The sequence below is a fragment of the Callorhinus ursinus genome, unplaced genomic scaffold (assembly GCF_003265705.2).
Source record: "Callorhinus ursinus isolate GAN/ISIS: 27379988/994484 unplaced genomic scaffold, GSC_fseal_2.0 scaffold50, whole genome shotgun sequence".
NCBI classification, from domain to species: domain Eukaryota; kingdom Metazoa; phylum Chordata; class Mammalia; order Carnivora; family Otariidae; genus Callorhinus; species Callorhinus ursinus.
In genome coordinates, this window is record NW_027397112.1 from 7,177,772 (window position 1) to 7,198,155 (window position 20,384).

The 20,384-nt window shown below is 44.9% G+C and overlaps 1 protein-coding gene across 1 annotated transcript in view; it reads left to right on the forward strand.

The window, feature by feature from the left end:
- Positions 1-220: 220 nt before the first annotated feature.
- The window catches only part of PITPNC1 (phosphatidylinositol transfer protein cytoplasmic 1), a 238,294-nt gene continuing 218,130 nt past the window's right edge, over positions 221-20,384 (forward strand). The window contains exon 1 of the mRNA XM_073883281.1: positions 221-892. The gene's annotated coding sequence lies outside the window, so the exon portion shown is untranslated. The remainder of the gene's footprint in view (positions 893-20,384) is intronic.

Below are 20,384 nucleotides of genomic sequence, written 5' to 3' on the forward strand. Positions count from 1 at the left end.
CGGCCCCGGCGAGGTGGCTGCAAACTCGCGGGCACGCACGGCGCTCGCGGAGCCGAGGGACTCGGGGGAGGGGACGTGCGCGGAAGGCGCCAGCTTCCTCTCGCCCGCCCCTCGCCGCCGCGAGCCCAGGTTGGAGGAACCCCGGGCCCCAGCCCGACAGAGCCGAGCGGTGGCGGCGGCTTCCTTTTTCTCCCGCTGCGAGCCCTGGAGCGCCTCGGGGACCGGCCCTAAAAAGAGCAGGAAATCTTGTTTACCGCCCGGGGAGAGGAGCCGATCGAGCCTTTGTCTGGAAAAGTCAGCATCCCCAGCTCCGGCTGCAATGTGTTCCTGGTGACATTAGCATTGGCAGACCCGCCGGGGAAGGGGGGTCGCCAGGTTCATGTCTGCATTCGGAGGCGGATCGAGCGGGTGACTTTTGTGCATTCGTTTTAATTTTCGGAAATCTCTCTTTTTTCCTCCCTTGCCCGCCACCGGGCATGTCCTGATCCGGCGGCCGCTCCTACCGCCCGGGGCTGCCGATCTGAGCGGTTTCCAGCGGGTCTCCCTCCCTCTCTCCCTGATCCCTCCCTGATCCCTCCCTGACTTTGCAACACCGCGTTCCGGGAGGACCGACCTCGGCGAGAAAGAAGGCGGGGGAGCCCCGAACACCCGGACCCGAACCTTGACATGCTCTCCGGCGGAGAAGAGGAAGCTAGGAGCTGAGCGCACCGCCAGGGCTGCTTCGCCGGCCGGCTCCGAGCGCAGGGCTCCGGACGCCCTGCCCTGCGCCTGGGCGGCAGCTTTGTTGGTTTAGGGGGCGCCCCCCCCCCGCTTCCCGCCCCGGGGGCGCGCGGCCGGCAGGACCATGCTGCTGAAGGAGTACCGGATCTGCATGCCGCTCACCGTGGACGAGGTAAGCGCCGCGCCGCACTGGGCCCGGCCTCTCCCGCTCCTGTCCCCCACCCCCCGCCCCAGGGCACCGTGTTACCCCGCTGCCGCCTCCCGGTCGGCGGGGTCTTCTGCGGGCGGTCAGGGAAACCCTGCTGGAGCATTACCTCCCAAGCCAGAAGGCTGGAGGGGAGGAGGAAGGGGAGTTGCTGTTTCCACTTGTCACCCCAGCGGGGGAGGGCGGCGTTGGGTGGGGCGGTAGACTCTAGGTGGAGTCTTGGGGGGCACCCAGAATCCTGATTGTTGGGGATCCGGATGCACCAGAGGGAATTGGTGCACCCCTCCCTCCAATTAATAAAATGAATAAAGCAAACCCAAGCGCCCCAAGCGCGTCCTGGTAGCTTGGGGGTGTGGGGGGAAGGCACCCCGTCCTGGCTTGGGCTCTGGCTCCGCTCCACGCGTTTTGCTGTAAGGTCTGGGTACGGGAGAAGCCTTTGCCCTCAGGATCTCCAAGCCCCGAGCCCCGCTGGGAGGCACCTCGGAGCTCTAGGGGAGTCCTCCTGGGCCCGGACTTCTCGCGGTCGCCGCCAGCCTGGGCGCCGCTCCCGCCACGCCCGCTCTTAGAGGCTCCCAGACCTGGCTTCGACCTTTCGCAAACCCGCCTGGCTCGGAAACTTTCTGCGTCTCTTGTTTCTTTAGCGGCGGGGAGCGTGGTCTGCGGGCTAGCCGGGAGCGGCGGGGACTGCGGCGCGGCCACAGGAGGGCGCTCCAGCACGTGGGTGCGGGCTCGGCCGCGGCTCCGGGTCCACCCGCTGCAGGGCGGGCGGGGGCTCGTCCTCGTCCTCCACCCGCTGCTCCTGTTCCCTTCTTCAGATTCCCCCGAAGCAGCAAGTTCCATCATTCAGGAAATGATGACTCTGAGGATTAATCAGGCCCCGGCTTCCCTTTCTTCCCCCTTGTCTCCCTACCATTTTGGTGCTTTCACAATTGCTTAGCGCCTGTCCAGGGACATCAAGGAAGCGTGAAGCCAATCAGGGAAATTTGAAACTCACTAGGGTGATTTAGTGTGCCATAGAAACCGGCGAGCCAAATGGTATTTATACTTAATTACAGAGCATTTAATTGATCAGACATATTTTTGTGTCATTACCTTATGGAAGGGGATAGGTGCTTTCGGAAAGAAAAAGATGTTTAACCGATGAAGCCGTTGTGCTCCCGAGGGGCTTGCGCTCCCGAGGGGCTATCTTAATCTGTCATCTGGATCGAGTGTTAAGGCAAGACCCAGGTAGTTCCGAGTTGACAAAACATACATCCCAGGAACACTGGCTCCCCAAGAGAAAGGTCAGCCCCCACCAGGATGATCAACTTAGCGTTCCTTCCTGTTTGGCGTTTGAGGAGGTAACATTGGAGTAGAGTCTTGAAGGATGGAATCCATGTGGGTAGGCAGAGTTTTGGGGGTGCATCCCGACCATGTAAATCCAGGAGCAGCACACAAATGTGCGGGGAGTGGGGGAGGCCAATGAGTGACCCTGGCTAACCAGAATATTTCTTAAACATTGAGCTTTTCCCACCCCCTGGGCAGCTGAGCTGGAGCAGTTCAGCCTGGAGGTGCATGCGCTTCTTCATCCCTCCCCAGTGACTGACTGACTGATTGATTGGTTGACTTATAAGGATTTTATTTATTTAACAGAGAGAGACACAGTGAGAGAGGGAGCACAAGCAGGGGGAATGGGAGAGAGATAGGCAGGCTTCCCGCTGAGCAGGGAGCCCGATGTGGGGCTCGATACCAGGACTCGGATCACAACGTGAGTCGAAGGCAGACGCTTAACGACTGAGCCACCCAGGCGCCCCCCCCCCGTGACTTTATTTATTGAGAGGAGTTTGGAATCTAGGGGTAATGTCGGTACTACATGAAATACCCCCCAAACGGAGGTGATAGTCAAGAAAATAACCAGTTCTAGAATCTTCTTACTACCTACAGAATCTTTTTCTTCTCTTTATTTTGGTTGGTTTTCTTCACAGGCTTCCTGAATATTCAGGCACAGTTCTTGAGCAACTTATTTATCTATGCTACTAAAATACCCACCACTTCAGGGTGAAGTAATCACTTTTGAATGTACAGGTGGAGGCCCTTTCTTTTTTTTCAGAGGCCCTTTCTTAATTGGCAAATGAAATCAGGCTCCACCTGTAATAGAATGTCTAATTATTTAATTAATGTATAATTCATTTGGATTAAAGCATGATTCAGTTTCTTAAAAAGTTGTATTTTGTAGTGTTCCACTTGGTTAGAGAAGCGGGGGGACAGTTTAGATTGATAGAAATTTCAAACTGATAGGATTTCAGATTTTCCAAGCCAGATGATGGGTGAGGAAATAGGCCCAGTGCACCAAAGGTTGGATCCCTGGAATCTGACTGGTAGTAAACACCCCCCAGTGTCCACCATCCCCCCTTTGCGCTGTGTCCTACTATCCTTAACATTTTTTTATTTTTTATGATTTTATTTATTTATTTGACAGAGAGCACAAGCAGGGGGAGGAGCGGCAGGCAGAGGGAGGGGGAGAAGCAGACTCCCTGCTGAGCAAGGAGCCCGTGGCGGGGCTCGATCCCAGGACCCTGGGATCATGACCTGAGCTGAAGGCAGCCGCTTAACCGACTGAGCCACCCAGGTGCCCCAACATTATTTTTTCTTTTAAGATTTTATTTATTTATTTGAGAAACAGAGTGATCGAGAGAGAGAGAGACAGAGAGAACAGGCACAAGAGCAGGGGCAGAGGGAGAAGCAGGCTCCCTGCTGAGCAGGGAGCCTGACATGGGTCTCTGTCCCAGAACCCGGGGATCATGACCTGAAGGCAGACGCTTAACTGACTGAGCCACCCAGGAGCCCTGTCTTTAACATTAAAAACTGGGAAGGAACTTAACAGTGTCTTCAGAGAAGACAATTACCATCGACTTAGGTAGACTCTTCGAAACCTAACTTTTGCTTAAAGGCTTTATTTGCTTGGGCCTGATTCTGTCTACATGGTACTTCAGGAATTTATTTCTGTCTCACCCCCGTGGTTAATTAGGAGCGCCCATATTTTTGAAAATGTGCAGAGTAAAGTGAGAGAACCAACACTGTGTCCATTCTTCTTCCCTGGCCTTACCCTGTTTAACCCCTGGTGGAGGGGAGCATAGGGGGAACTCGTGTGCTATTATCCGCGTTTTGCAGATGTGTAAACTGAGAGTCAGAAAGGTTAAATAATGTGTGCCAGGTCACACAACACGTTTTTTTTTTTAAGATTTTATTTATTTATTTGAGAGAGAGAGAGAATGAGAGAGAGAGCACGAGAGGGAAGAGGGTCAGAGGGAGAAGCAGACTCCCCGCTGAGCAGGGAGCCCCATGCGGGCTCGATCCCGAGACTCCAGGATCATGACCTGAGCCGAAGGCAGTCGCTTAACCGACTGAGCCACCCAGGCGCCCCACACACTAGTTAATAACCAAACCACAACCAGAGCCATGGTAAAAACCTATTATTTTTCTTTTTTTAAAAAGATTTTATTTATTTATTTGACAGAGAGAGACACAGTGAGAGAGGGAACACAAGCAGGGGGAGTGGGAGAGGGAGAAGCAGGCTTCCCGCGGAGCAGGGAGCCCGATGTGGGCCTCGATCTCAGGACCCCAGGATCATGACCTGAGCCGAAGGCAGACTCTTAACAACTGAGCCACCCAGGCGCCCCAAACCCATTGTTTTTCTTTATGCTGCTCTTTGCCTGTCACTGGTATTTAATGCAGAAAAAGGAAAAACCATTTCTTGAAAATAGAGTCAACACTATCAACTTAATGAAAAATCAAAGACCTTTTCAATTGTTGTAGAGGGTACTGAATTCTACTATTTATCTAAGCCTTATTTTAATTCATAAAATATTCCCTAGTTCCAGGAAAGAGAAGCAGTGTTGGGGCATAAAGAAAATCTCAGTCACAGTCTAGATCAGTCTAGATCGGTCTAGGTCAGTCTAGATCAGTCTAGATCAGAGTGTTGGTGTTTTGTTTTTTAGACAATTTCAGGATGAAGAATTTTAAGAGGTAACATCCTATGGATTAATTTTAATAAGAAACTTCATTAGAATAGTTTCTTCGTTTTTGTTCAGTGTCATCTCTTAACTGAATATATGCCCATTCATTGGAAAGTTCTAAACAGTAAAGGTTCCTGGGGGCTAATAGTTGGCTCTAAAGAAACAGTTGTGGGGTGCCTGGGTGGCTCAGTCGGTTGGGCACCTGCTTTTGGTGCTGGTCATGATCCCAGGGTCCTGGGATCGAGCCCCACATCGGCCCCCCTACTCAGCGAGAAGCCTGCTTTTCCCTCTCCCACTCCCCCTGCTTGTGTTCCTTCTCTCTCTGTGTCTCTCTCTGTCAAATAAATAAATAAAAATCTTTAAAAAGATAAGAAACAGTTGTCACCGTCTTCATTTGGAACATTTGGTGATGTAGATTTTTTAACTTAGACTTGGAAGGGCTTAGTAGAGATTTTCTGTACTTGAGCCATCTCATTTTGTGGAGGAGACTGTGGTTATAGAAGATCCAGTTAGTTGCCCATCTTGTAGCCAAGGGCAGGGTCTAGGCCAGAACCTGGGTCTTCTGATTTCTGGTGCAGAGCTGTTTCATACTGTAGGCCAGGGGTTCTCCCACTTTTCTTCCTCTGGGAGGTTCCTTGTTGGGAGGAAATATTATTCCTAAACCCGCTATGCAAAGCCAGGGACACTAAGTGTCCTCAGTAGTCTCTAGTTGAAGGTGGCTTGGAGACAGACTCTGACCTTCTGTCTACTTAGGGGACATTTGGTCAGCTGACCAGAAGAAAGGCCAGGGGGCTTTATTTGAAGTTGCTCTTGTATAATGAATCTACTGGTTTTCCTTAGATTAATGGGGTGGCTTCTTCTGGATGTGTGATTCCAAGGAGATTGTGGTGGAGTTCAAGGCCGCTTTGTCCCAAGCCTCTCCTTGGTGCTGCCACTTGGTGCTGCCAGCATCCCAAACTCTACCTTCGAGACTCCTTGGAGGAGTCTGAAGATCACCCCTCCCTGACAGGTTCTTATTCGTAAGATCAGCACCTTCAAGAGCTAAGCACATCCTAATATTAAGGCAGAAATCCTTCTGTTTTCATTACTTGCTTTGGTGTTTTAACAGTTCCTGTTCTGACTGCATTAACGTTAATGGGCACGCTTTTAGGGATTTATTTGTGGTCCTCAGGGATTCGTTGCACAATGAAAAATAGAAACACTTCCCTCTCCTCCAAGAAAAGAAGAGAGAGAAAGAAAGGAAAGGAAAGAAAAACAACTTTTTAATACAGATTATTATTTTGTTCTTTGCCCTGGCCGGGAGCCAGTGCACTTTTATCCAGGCTCTTCTGGGTCCCCGGAGAATTTTCTTTTGCGTACATTTCTGAGAACAGATTTGGGATTGGGGTGGTGCTGACTCTGGAATGACCTAAATGGAGATTCCAAAATGCCCAATAATGCTCCTTATTCCCTGTTTCAAACAGTTCTCATAAAATGCGTCTGCAAGTATTGGGGCAGAAATTCTGCGGGAAAGATTGTTTAAGTTTGATATTGGCATTGACACTGTTTTTTGTACAAAGTGATACTCCTGAATATAGAGTAAAGTCTCCTTGGGTTAATCTCACATACTTCCCCCAGGGTTCCTCTTGAACATAATTTTGAAAATGTTTTTTAAGAACAAGTACTATTTTGACTTTTTTTTTTTTCCCCCCTGACTCTTAGCCTAGATGGGAGGGACCAAGGCCGGGGTCATGAGTTTGATTTCTGGGTGATCCTGGTAGCTCCTCGTGCCTGTCCCACAGTCAGAGAATGACGTCCTCACAGCTCCCTTGCTGGCCGGGAGGGGCACGTGGGCGGGTTAATGGGTAAGTGCAAACCTTTCACCACTAATGGAACAGACAACAAGGAGCAGATGCTGTTCTCCCTGGCTGGTCAGTGAAATTGACTTTGTGTGCAAAGGACACTGCATCCCCCCCCTCCCCCCTCTTGATTTGGGTGTGAATGTCTGCCAGCCTCATGAAACAGATTCTGGGCCTTGAAAAAAAAGGAGGTTATTGTTAAGGAAACCTTAGTTAAAAGTGGGTGGTAATTAACATGTGCTGTTCGTTACAAAAGGAGCGAGTGAGTCCCTGAGGCTCTTAAAAACCGACTTAAAAACCTTGTGTCTGATTGAGTAATACTTCTTCATTTCAGAAAAGCTCTCATTTTGGGTGAACGGAGAGTACTGTTTTTTTTTTTTGTAAGCAGTTTTTAAAAAATTAATATAGTTTCATCACTCCATCTCTTGAAGATCCACCATGCTCCCCCCCCACCTCCTTGCCCCAGAGTGACAATTAGGAAAGTGTGTTTTTGGGGGGAAGGGTTCACAGAGTTCTTTTTTTATTTTTTTATTTTATTATTTTTTAAAGATTTTATTTATTTGACAGAGAGACCACGAGAGCAGGAACACAATCAGGAGTGGGAGAGGGAGAAGCAGGCTTCCTGGCGAGCCGGGAGCCCGGTGTGGGGCTCGATCCCAGGACCCCGGGATCATGACCTGAGCTGAAGGCAGACGCTTAACGACTGAGCCACCCAGGCGCCCCCTTCTTTTTTTAATATAAAAGCGTGTGCAGAGTGACAGGCAGTAAACGTGTTTTTCAGGGGCAGTGATTACTGGAAAAGTACGTCGAGGTTCATTGCTTTAGCCGCCTGAGTGAGGGCGCAGGTGCCCCTGGTTGGCCCGTGTGAGCTTTGGCCTGCTTTCTGTTGTTGCCTGGAGGTTTATGTGGTCAAATAACTTGGGAAACTTTTTTGGAAACTAGCTAACACTTCTGCCCCTGTTTGGAGAAAAAGACCTATATAGACATCAGCTGATTTGTAGCAAGAAGTCAGGAAGGTTTTATATATCTTTTGTAAATTCAGCCTGCTGGGAGAGGAAAAGAATTTCAGATTGTAAATTGCCAACTGCCCGCCCTCCCTGTCTCATTCTGGCAATTGGGTATTTTGTGGTGTCCCAAGTGGAGATTTTTTTTTGTTTTGTTTTTTTTAGTAGGCTCCATGGTTGATGAAGTGCAAGTGTGTTACCGATGTTAAAACTGGAGAACAAATTGTATCTGGAAAATGTAAAGTCATTTGAAAAAAATTATCTTGGATGCTTGACTTTTCATACTGTACATTCTCCAACTTCAAAACAATTCCTCCACATAGGATCTCGGGGCTGCACACCTCTAGTGGGCGCTGTTTACCTGGAACCTAAGTGGGACTAGAACAATGTGATGGACCTGCAACCAGCCAATGGCTTGGGTCAGCCCTCTTAAGCGTTCAGCCTCTGTTGCCATCATGTGTTCAAACTTGAGTTCAACATGGAAATGTCACCTCCTTAGTGACATTGTTCCAGACCACTCCATCTAAAGTAGTTTTCTCCTCTTCTTTATCTCTGTACTTATTTCCTTCGGAGCATTTCTCATAATCTGTACTTATTTATTTGTTTACTTGTATATCCTTCATTCCCACTCTTACCTTTTCAACGTGTAACCCACATAGGAAAATAGTGATAACATAGTTTCACTTATTTTTCTTTCATACTAAGTCTTTGACATCCAGGGTGTTATTTACCAATTGCAGCGCATTTCAGTGCCCACTAGCCACTTTGTAGTGCTCAAGGGCCATGGGTGGCTGGTGGCTGCCATATTGGGTGGGCAGCTCTAATGCTTAAACCTCAAGTCTGGCACATAGTAGATGCTTAATGAACGGATGAGCAGAAGCTGGGAAAAATGGGACCATTTCTGGAAAGCTGAGCCCAGTTGTCTTCCTTCACATTGTTTACATTTTTTTCACTTAGGTTTTATACCACCTGAAATTTTGCAAGCTAGAGATTCTTTTATATTATAAACATCTTCATTTAAAAATTGCTCAGCAATGCCCCCTGAGAAGCTTGAGGCCCAGTCTTCCCTGGGAGTTAATGTAATCATTCTGCTTTCCTGCTAACTTCTGGAGGAGTGTATTTGGTTTCTATTACTCTGTAACAAATTATCGCAAACTTAGTGGCTTAAAACAATACCCTTTTATTATTTCACAGTTTCTGTAGGCCAGAAGTTTGGGGATGGCATGGCTGATGGCGTGGCTGCTCAGGGTCTCTCAAAGTTGAAATCAAGGGGTTAGCCGGGCTGCCCTTCCTTGTGGAGCTTGGAGTCTCTTAAAAGCTTGTGTGGATTATTGGCAGAATTCAGTTCCTCATGGTTATAAAACTAAGATTACTCCCTTTCTTGCCAGCCATCAAGTAGGGGCCAACTCCTAGGGGCTACCTGCCATTTCCTGCAATGTGACCCTGTCCACAACATGGCAGTTTGCCTCTTCATGTCCAATAGGAGAGCATCTGCTGTAACTTTGAATCTCTCTGATGTGTTATCTCTGACCTTCAGACTCTTTTTCAAAAAAGACTGGCCTGATTAGGTCAGGCCCACCCACATTCAAGGGGTAGGAATTATAGATAAACAGGGTGTGCACGCCAGGGAGCAGGAATCTTGGGGACCTTTCTGCCTACCAGAGGGAGAATAGCTGGATTGACAGTTTCTCTTGAGGTTATTATTTCTTGTATCTAGGTTGGCACTCGGGGGAGTATGAACGTGTTCATATTGCAAATATTTATTGGACTCCAACTATGTGCCAAGTGCCAGGCCAAGTGCTAGGGATGGAGCAGCAAACAAGGCAGACATGATTCCTGCCCTCCTAGAGCTTACAGTTCAGAGGCCACTGGAGAAGTTTCACTGCCATTTTATTTTATTTTATTTTATTTTAAAATTTAAAATTTTATTTTCTAAAGATTTATTTATTTGAGAGACAGAGAGAGCATGAGCTGGTGGAAGGGCAGAGGGAGAGGGAGAAGCAGACCCCTGCTGAGCAGGGAGCCCGATGTGGGACTCGATCCCAGGACCCCGAGATCATGACCTGAGCTGAAGGCAGATGCTGAACTAACTGAGCCACCCAGGCACCCCTCACTGCCATTTTAAAATGGATTATGACAGGGGCACCTGGATGACTCAGTCGGTTAAAAGCATCCGATTCTTGATTTTTGGCTCAGGTCGAGATCTCAGGGTCATAATACTGAGCCCTGCCTTGGGTTCCACGCTCAGCACGGAGTCTGCTTTTGAGTTCCTCTCTCCCTCTCCCTCTGCCTCCCCCACCCCCGCCCCACGCACATGCTCTCTTTCTCTCTCTAAAATAAATCTTAAAAAAAAAATTGAGTTGGTACATAAAATATACATCTCAATAAAATTTTTTAAAAAATAGAGGTGGCTCTGGATAAACATAGACTTCTATGTTTAGAGACAGAGCCATTGACAGAAAGTGCTGAATCAGAATTATGATCCACTGAAAAGTTGTGGTCCCTGCCCTCAAGGAGATAGCTCTAGTTGTCCTAATTTTTAGAAAGCTTTCCGAAGGAGGTTGTTCTCTTCTGCAGCAGTGTGGGAAGAAAATCTGCCAGATTTGGACCAGAACAGCCACAATTTAGGTCAGAACTTGATACTTAGGGGAAAGAAGCAGTCACAGATTGAACAGCTGCCCTGAGGCCCATTATAGGGCTTCAGGGTGCTGGGGAACCATCACCCCTCCTTCCCACCCCGAGGGGACAGAGGCTGGTGGCCATGATGAGTGGAAGGAACAGTACCTGGGGACCTTTCTGTCTAGGCTCCAAGCGCATGTCTCTGCTTTCTATGTGCATTGAATGGGAAATCATGTGTTAGCCAAATGAGTCCTAGAAAACACATTCTGGAGGAGCTGGTTCTACATGGGAGTTGAACCTTCTGCCTGATTCATTCTAGACAGATGTCCTGAAGACTTCCCATCACTGGCTTTATTGCAAAGGAGGCTGACTGGCTATTTAAACTCTGTCTCAACAGTCTCTGTTTAGAATGGCAAGATCATACCACACTAGGCTGGGCAAATCTCCCCAGATGACAGACCACTAGAAGGGAGCCCCACTGCATAGGACACACTGTCTTGGCCACCGGCTTCACCCGCGTCACAGGAAGGAGGCTAGGGTCCCCCCGCCACTTTCTGGCAGACTGCCTGAACAGCATTATCTGATGCTGTTTGTTGATTTAGAAACACAAAAGCTGGCCTGCACCAAGATTTTGACATCAAGTATTAAAGTGACTCATTCTTTCATTTCCCAGCCCTCTGACAAAAGGGGACTGCTCTTGAAGTTCCTTTTTAGACTTTAGTGGAAGTCGACTCATAATCTAAACAAGTAGCTAACGTAGGTTCTTGATCAAGTTTATCTAGTGACTATTCACTTTTTTATTCCTTTTTTTGCTCCTTTTAAGTTTGGGTAAAGCATGACCTTCTAGATTCCTCTTGTTCCTGAGCAAAGAAAAAAAAATCACCCTTAAGTCCTTTGGATTATATCTGACAATCTTTAGGGTGTTGTTTCTTTCCCAGAATGAATCACCTAAAGAAGTAAGATTGGCCCAACAAATGTAATTTGATGACAGCCTGTAATGTTGTTTAAGCACCTAATCTAAGCAGCTATTCTCCAAAGACTGGTCCCCGCCCCACGTCTGCACACACACACACACACACACACACACACACCATTGAAGCCATCATATTTGCTGTATTAAGGCCAGATCCAGGTGTTTCTGGGCACTAATTTGTGTATTTTTACACCAAAAATAACTAATCTGTATATTAGAAGAAAACTTAGGGGCGCCTGGCTGGCTCAGTCGGTGGACCGTGCAACTCTTGATCTTGGGGCTGTGAGTTTGAGCTCCGTGTTGGGTATAGAGATTACTTAAAAAGAAAAAAGAAAAAGAAAATTTATCAAGTGGGGAATGAGAAGTCACTAACTTGGATATAATTAAGTTGTTGAAAACCTCAAATGCACTGGATCTTATTTGCTGGATTGTTTGTATTCCACAAGTTCTCCCATATTTTATAGTTTTAACTACTGTAGTGGGATTTATTTATTCTTTTTTTTTTAAAGATTTTATTAGAGAGAGTGCGCGCACAAGTGGGGGGAGGGGCAGAGGGAGAAGCAGACTCCCCACTGAGCAGGGAGCCCGATGTGGGGCTCCGTCCCAGGATCCCGGGATCACGACCTGAGCCAAAGGCAGCCCCTTTAATGGACTGAGCCACCCAGGCTCCCTTTTTCTTTTTTGTGTTTTTTTTGGGGGGAAGGATTTATTTATTGTTAAAATGGCAAAGTTTCACTTATCACTATGTCTGGCAAAATGTTTCCAACTTGTATGGACAGTTTGTAGAGACAGTGATATCTGCTTATCTGAGCCATCTTCATCTTTGCGTCTTACATAAATTGTGGCAGTTCCTTGCCCTGCCTCTCCTGATCACAGCATCCATGAGCTAGGCAGTTACCCTGTATCACAAGGTCTTGGCTGACTGTGGCCTTGCAGTAACCTTGCTTTTATGTACATAATACAAGAGTCAGCACTTTATGCCTCAGCAATGCATCCCATGAAATGTTCTGTTTGGAAAGTGTTTTAAAATGCGGTTTCTGGGGGCGCCTGGGTGGCTCAGTCATTAAGCGTCTGCCTTCAGCTCTGGTCATGATCCCGGGGTCCTGGGATCGAGCCCCGCATCAGGCTCCCTCCTCAGCGGAAAGCCTGCTTCTCCCTCTCCCACTCCCCCTGCTTGTGTTCCCTCTCTCACTGTGTCTCTCTCTCTGTCAAATAAATAAATAAATCTTAAAAAAAAAATGTGGTTTCTGGTGGTTGTTCTTTTTTTTAAGATTTTATTTATTTATTTGCAAGAGAGTGCACACATGTGCGGCAGCAGGGTGCAGATTGAGAGAAAGAATTTTCAAGCAGTCTTGTGCTGAGCTCAGAGCCCAATATGGGGCTCAGTCTCTTGACCCCGGGATCATGACCTGAACTGAAATCAAGAGTCAGACGCTTAATGGACTGAGCCACCCAGGCACCCCTGGTTGCTCTTTTTTGTAGCTTGGACTAATAGCAGTTACATTTCACACAGAAAGGAGGGAGAGAAATTTTATCTGTTGAGTGCCTTTTGGTTTAGTCCTCAGAACGTTCCCATGAGTTGGATATTATCCCCCTTTCTCGATGTGGATCATCACTGCTTGCATGGCTAGTCATTGGTAGACCTACCTCCACACCTAGGCTGCTCAGACTGCAGAGCCCATCCTCTTTGCTCTACCCCGCTCTGCCTTCCCTCAAATCCAAAAGCTAGAAGGAATGATGGAAGGTATTCCAGATCTATCACACGCCTACATAAATGAATAAAAATCTTCAAGATCAGAGAACTCGTTCAGGGTTATCAAAGGAAATAATTGGGTTATTAAACTAAGAGAGTGGTCCATAAGTTTTATCTTCCATTGAACCATCCATTTTACCCAAGTATTAAGCCAAGTGACATTCCTCTGGTTTAACTTTGATAAGTGAATCATGTTCCTTTGAAAATAACTTTTGTAGCTCATGCTCTAAAAAGAGAACCACCCCTACACTTTTGGAAATTATTCCTTGTAATGGCAGTAAAAACCTTTGGCTTTTATAGACATCAGCAGCAGAGAGGTTCGCTGATGAGCACCTGTGACTTTCTCAAAATTAGTATCAGGAATAACAATGGGAACAGACAAGTGACGCCATGTTTTTGGCACATTTAGTTGAAAATTTAAAAGGCTCTTAACATGCAGGTAAGCAAATTGGAGCATATGAAAATCATCAAAATGTACTATTCAAAGGTGTATATTTATCCTTCCTGCAGAGTTAGCTGCTCCTCGGAAACTTCTGACTCTCCTCTATTAGCATCGCCTCCAAAGCACTTTACAACCCATACTCACAAATTAATATTGTTCTTTTAGAGTCACAACTCACACGGATTAAAATAAATATTTTTAACTTGATAATTATTTCAGAAATGGAGCTGTCAGATTTTTTTTCTAAATTAAAAATGAAAAAAATTTTTTTTCTAAAATAGGATCCTCAAGAGACATTTACCGTGATCAAAAATGGTAAAGACAATGAAAAAACCCAAAAACACCTGCCCCACTAAGTTCCATGGTGGAGAGTCAGAGATGTTTTGCTGTGTCAGCACTATTGAACTATACAGGTATATAATCTCCTAAAATGAACTATTTGAAAGGGACCACACATAGCTGGATGTGTACGTTCTGGTCAGTTTTTTAAAGAATAATTTAAAAAAATTGTGGTATAATACATAAAAAACACAACATTTGCCATCTTAACCATTTTTAAGTATACGGTTCAGTGGCATTGAGTACATTTATGTTGTTGGGCAACCATGACCACCATCAAGCCACAGAACTCTCTTTTGCAAAACTGAAACTCTATACCCATTGAAGAAGAAATCCCCACTCCACCTGCCTGCATCCACTGGCAACCACCATTCCACTTTCTGTCCCTATGCATTTACTAATCTAGGTATCTGGTCAGTTGTGTTTTGTTTTGTTTTTGAGTTGTTGCTTTTATTACTTTCTCATACACCACTTCCCAGAACAAACCTTATACAACTGAAATTCATGGGATCTTAAGTTTTCCCTGAATTTTGCCTTCTCTCAAGGAAGGAAAATTGACAAAATGGGTTCATATCCATACCTTGGGTGGCATTAAGGATTCAGTTAGTAACCTATACCTTTGTAGCAACAGATGAAATGCTCGGCAACTTTAACTCAGGAGTACTTCTCTTATCATTTAACAGAAAAAGTGCATTTTGTTCAGAATCCTTACTAAGGCAGGAAAAAGGACCAGTGCCTTTTGGAAGCATTCCAAACAAACAGGATTGGCAGGGACAAATGTTCTTCTGTTAAAGGAAAAGACAGAATATTTGATTAATGAGAATGCTTTATTCCTGTACTAGGTGGAAATAGACATTAATTGGATCCTTTTTCTGAAGAAGTACAGTTATAATGTTGGCTTTTAAAAATTTTTATAAATGTTTAATGCAGGAGAAAAAATAATTTGTCAGTATGATGGCTTATTGATGAATAAACTGTGTAACATTTTCATTCTTGTCAATTCTCTTAGTGATGTCTGCAGATAGTTTTCAACTGACTAGCCAACAACTTGGATTTCATTAGATTTTATAGGACGATGGTTTTGCCACACTCAAGAAGTCTGTTCTACACTATCCAGGAAAGTTGTGGGATCTAATAAAATGTTGGTCCTCAATTTCCATCCAGTCTGAGAAGCATATGCCTGAACACTTTACAGGCGTGTTTAGCCTCTAATGCACCTGAACCAGGAAGCCTCAGAAGACAACACTCTCGTTAAACCAGTAATTGGCAATTAATATGGAGAAACAAGACTGGATAGATGTTTGAGAGAGCTAAATTTGTAATTGCCTACTTGTCTGGACAGGTAGTTGTGAAGACAGGGGTTATCACTAACGACTTGAGCCCATGGTCAGGTCCTCTGAAATGTTGAGTTTCCTATGGTTAGCGCCCTGATGACACAGTCCTCCATCCGGAATATTCTGCAAGTTTGTTCTGATCTAAAATAGTGACGATGCTGGTGCTGCTGAAAAAAGCCAAAAAACAAATATGACCCTTGATATCCCCGCATACGTATCATCATTCTGGAGTAGTTCAAGCCTCCATAAAAGCGATGCGGTGGGTAAAAGTGGTTTTCTTCATACTTAGAAAGTGCCATGAAAGTAGACCGTTCTTTTGCTCAACGAGACAGGTTTAAAGATATGAAATGTAGTTATTTAATCCTCCCCCCTCCAAGTGCAAAGAGTTTGAGAACTAGAATTGCATTTAATCATTGGGGTACAGATTGTACCATGCATGCTGGAGACCCAAACCATGTTCTGTGGAAGGCCATGATGAATGCTTGCTTTTTTATATGATGTTTTTGTGGCTCATAAAGAGGCATTGTGTCCAAAATGAAAAAAAAAACCTTTAGAGTCAAGATTTAATAGCTCACCTTTTTTGGATTGTGGTTGACAGAAACTTGGACACAGCTGAGTGTAATTATGTTTTTCAGCGACGTGACTTATGGTGCTGCTGATAGGGGTGTACTTCGAGATTCCTTGCCAAGATCTGGCTGAAAAGGAGCTTGGTGGTGTTTTTAAAAAAAAAAAAAAATAGTAATTAGGCTATTAGTTGTCCAAATGGAATAATCCCCTTAAGCCTTTTCAAGAAAAACATTTCCAAAAGGGTCAGGTGTATTTGAGATTAGCCATTATTTACATAGGTGCTCAGCCTTTTACCCGGGCTTCTCTAGGAGTTGGTCCTTTTTTTAAAAGATGTTGGTTATGTGTGTCAGAAGCCATTTTATTTTTTAAAAGGGGATCAGTACTGGTTCTCAGATCAAAAGCAGCCAAGTCCCTGGTGTTCCAGAAGCTTCATTGTAGATTCATGCATTTTTCATCTGCGCTAACGGCTACTCTCCAGTTGTTCTGGCCATGTCTCTTCTGTGGACCTGGAGAAGGAACTGCCCAAGGGCCTTACCGGCCTCTGTTTTGGAGGAAAGTTAAAAACAAAGTAAAAAGAGGCAGTGGGGAGGTGGTGGCCAGAGCTAATGGACTGTGGTTTGGTGCCGGAGTCCAGGCCTCTGTTGCAGACCCCAGGGCTCAGGATCCACCACAGGCCAGAACCTGCTCACCCTGATGCCGACTCCCCGGCTTTGCCAGCACCCCATCCTCCCTGTGGCACACCTTTTGGGTGTGTCTCCTCTCTAAGCAGGATGATCAGCTTTCTTTCTGCCTTTGTTGGAGCTTTTTGAATTGCAAATCAGCCACGCCTTACAATGTTCACGTTTTAAGTCCTGGTAATTGCTCCACCTCTCATAGGGATAGCATCCCTGAAAAAAGCATAATTACTTTCAAACATGATTTTCCTTTCATTTTTCTCTACCCTTTCATTTAATAAGACGCCTTGGCATTTTATCTCCTTGAATACCTAGGTTGCTCTATGTTGGGGTGTCTGGTTTAGGGTGGTACAAGTATATCGAGGAGTATGAACGTGAACTTAGAAGGAGCTGAGTCCTTGCTGTGTGATAGCCAGGAATTGATTTAGGGAGACTTGGTTTTCTGGTGCCTCAGTTTCCCCAACTGTTCAATGCCTCTCTTTTTGGCTTCCATCGGGGGCCGATCACAGGAGGTGGGGAGCTTACTTGGCAAATGTAAGGGGTGATAATTGTCCATCCGTGGATGCTGCATGAATTCTTGGTAATTGTGCGTTCCCTGACCATGCAGAAAATGATATTGTCTCGCATTTTAAATACCTTTATATTAGGGAGACCAGCTAGTACAATCGACATTTTGGAGTCTCCTTTCCGAATGGCCCATGGGAAGGGAATCCTGAGGTATCCACTGGATCTGAGTTTAGCCAGTGGAAATGTTATGTCATAGTAACAAATGCTATAGGATTAGTTTTATTTCCAAGCCTGCAGCAGGGGCTATAAATTGCTTCTTAAAATTTTATTCTCCAACACCATGATGTTTATGTTGCTATGGTGTTGTGTCTCTTGCTTGGGTGTCAAGATTGCCATTGAAAATAGATAGGCCAGCATAACAGCTTAACAGGTGGCTGTGCTTTGTGATGTTGTTTGTAAAGCTATTTTGCAAAGAGGTCCAGTACAAGTAAATCACACAACTGTGCCCTTTGACTGTATTTTTATGTCTTAGCCATGCTGCTTTTTTTTAAACATATTGCTCCCCTTTCTATTTTATATATAGATTTTCCCTCTTTCCAGCAGTGCCATGCCAATTTCCTGTAGTAACACAAGGGAAGATTTCAGCTCATTTTATTTAGTGGTGGATGTCCTTTCCTTATTTGTGTAATTGGAGCCCTGCTCCTAAAAATAACCCTTCTTTTCTTAATGTGATTCTTTTTATAGCTGATGTACTCTTTATTTAAACGAAAGACCTCTTTTTAACATGCCACTTACATACACACACGTATGTATTATGTGTTATATCCATATGAACCAATCATAGATCTGTTTCTTTGTAGGGTATAATCCTTAGTGAATTTGGTAGTAGAAATTGTTTCTGTTGACCTGCCATTAAACTTTCACCTGCTGTTAAATGATCATTTTCTTTCTTTTGAGATAAAGTCATAGAAAGAATGCCACCATTGAAACAGGTCAGATTCTTGCCCACTGTAAGAATCCTTCCTAGAATAATCTTGCCTTTTAGCTTAAATACCATCATGGCAGGATGCTCACTCTTTTGGGGGTTGACCTCAGAAGCCATGTTTGTCCTACGATTGTCCACCCCGATGTATTAGAAGGCCCTTTCTTATGTTTCATTGCTGTCAGCCTTCTTGAACTTTCATGGCTGTTACTCATTTCACCCTCTATAGTGACACAAATACCAGCCACTTCCACATGCTGGCTCTTTAAATATTTAAAGAAACCTGTAATGTTGTCCTTTGGTTTCCTCTTCTACTGGCCTAACATCCACAATTCTCTCAATGACTCACCTTAGGAAATGGTTTCCGGATTCCCTCATCATTCCCATGGTTCTCCTTTGTTACTGCCATTTAAAAAATACTGAACACAATGCCCTAACTTTCAGTAAAGGGTCAGATAGACACACTGCAGACTTGCAGGCCATCACATCCCTATCACAACCGCTCACCTCTGGCCTGTAAAACAAAAGCAGGCAAAGACAGTTATGTGAATGAATGCGCGTGACTCTCTTCTGATAACATTTTACTTATGGGTACTGAAATGTGAATTTCATATACTTTTCACATGTCACACTAGATATTATTCTCATTTTGATTTATTTCAACCACAGACACATGCAAAACCCATTTGTAGCTTGAGGACCATGCAATAACAGGCATGGGCCAGGTTTGGCCCAAGATGTTGGAGGACCCGGCAGCACCTGAGGCTCTGTTGATGCTTTAGCTTGAGCATTGCCACTTTCAGAAGCTGCATCAAACTGCTGGCTGCTTCTGACAAGGGGATCAGCTCCCTTAAGTCTCCCGGCAAAACTCAGTCTGTGTACCTGGTGTGTGTATGAGATCTATAAAAACAACTAGCCTTATAGCAACAACAGTGATTACCATAGGACTTTGAAATGTAAATGTGATGAATGGCATCTGCTGATTTCAAGTTGGACAAAATGTTTTTGATTCTTGCTTCTGTTACTTACCGTGTTTGTGAATTCTCTTAGCTTAGTGGCAGATGTAATAAGCATGCCTTTCCGTCTTTATGCAAGCCACCAACTTTTTGGTAACATCCAAATCACAAAATAGTGGTCATAACCGTTTAGCTCGGTTGCAGAAACCAGGAGGCATTTGGGTATGGAAATGAAGCCCTCAATTCTATTTTCCTAAGCTTAAGAACCATTCTCTACTTCCTCATTAGTTTTAATTTTTAAAAACTGGTTCTCATTCGATGTTTTGTGAAACCGTTTAACTGAGATTGTAATTTAGATGCAGAGGAGAAAATTTAGTGAATGGTGAAGCCAATTTTTTTTAGTGTATAAACATTTAATTAAAATTATATATTTGTTGGGGCGTCTGGGTGGCTCAGTCGGTTAAGCGTCTGCCTTTGGCTCAGGTCATGATTCCAGGGTCCTGGGATCAAGCCCCACATCGGGCTCCCTGTTCCGCGGGAAGCCTGCTTCTCCCTCTCCCACTCCCCCTACTTGTGTTCCTGCTCTTACTATCTCTCTCTGTCAAATAAATAAATAAAATCTTTTTAAAAAATTATATATTTGTTTATGTGGGCATTTACTTAGCAAGGCTTTGCTTTCACAGGGGAAGGGAAAACACAGTGGGCCAACATTTGTGGAACGTTCTAGTGTGCCAGGACCATTATGTTAATGATCTCATTTCATCCTTACAGTCATCATCTAAGGTGAATCCTATTATCTTCATTTTACAGATGTGGAAATTGAGGCTCACCGGATTTGTTAGTCACCCAGAGAGTGAATGGCAGAGCTGGATTCAAACCCAGGGCTCTTTACTACAAATTCCATTTGCTTTCTCCAATAACACCATTCCTTTCTTTTCTTTTCTTTTTTTTTTTTAAAGATTTTATTTATTTGAGAGAGAGAGAGAATGAGAGAGAAAAAGCACGAGAGGGAAGAGGGTCTGAGGGAGAAGCAGACTCCCTCCTGAGCAGGAAGCCTGATGTGGGACTCGATCCCAGGACTCCAGGATCATGACCTGAGCCGAAGGCGGTCGCTTAACCAACTGAGCCACCCAGGCGCCCAACACCATTGCTTTCTATAGCCAGGGAAGTTGCCATTTGTTCATTAGCAAGTTAATTGTACCAATATAGACCATTGATCCTAAAATGGAAATGTATTCCTGAATTATTTACTGGAATGATACATTTTGCAGTTTATATCTCAGAAACTGTGATATAAAATGAGAATACTGACCTCCTTCATGGGAAGAGAGTGATCAAGTTAAAAACTACTTGCTTTTGCCATTCTTTGGTAAAACTGGAAACATAAATACAATTTTAGATCACCTTAAAGCTATTATAAATCTTGAGGGAAATCTTGATTGTTTTTAGAAAGCTTCTGTATTTATCTAGATTGTA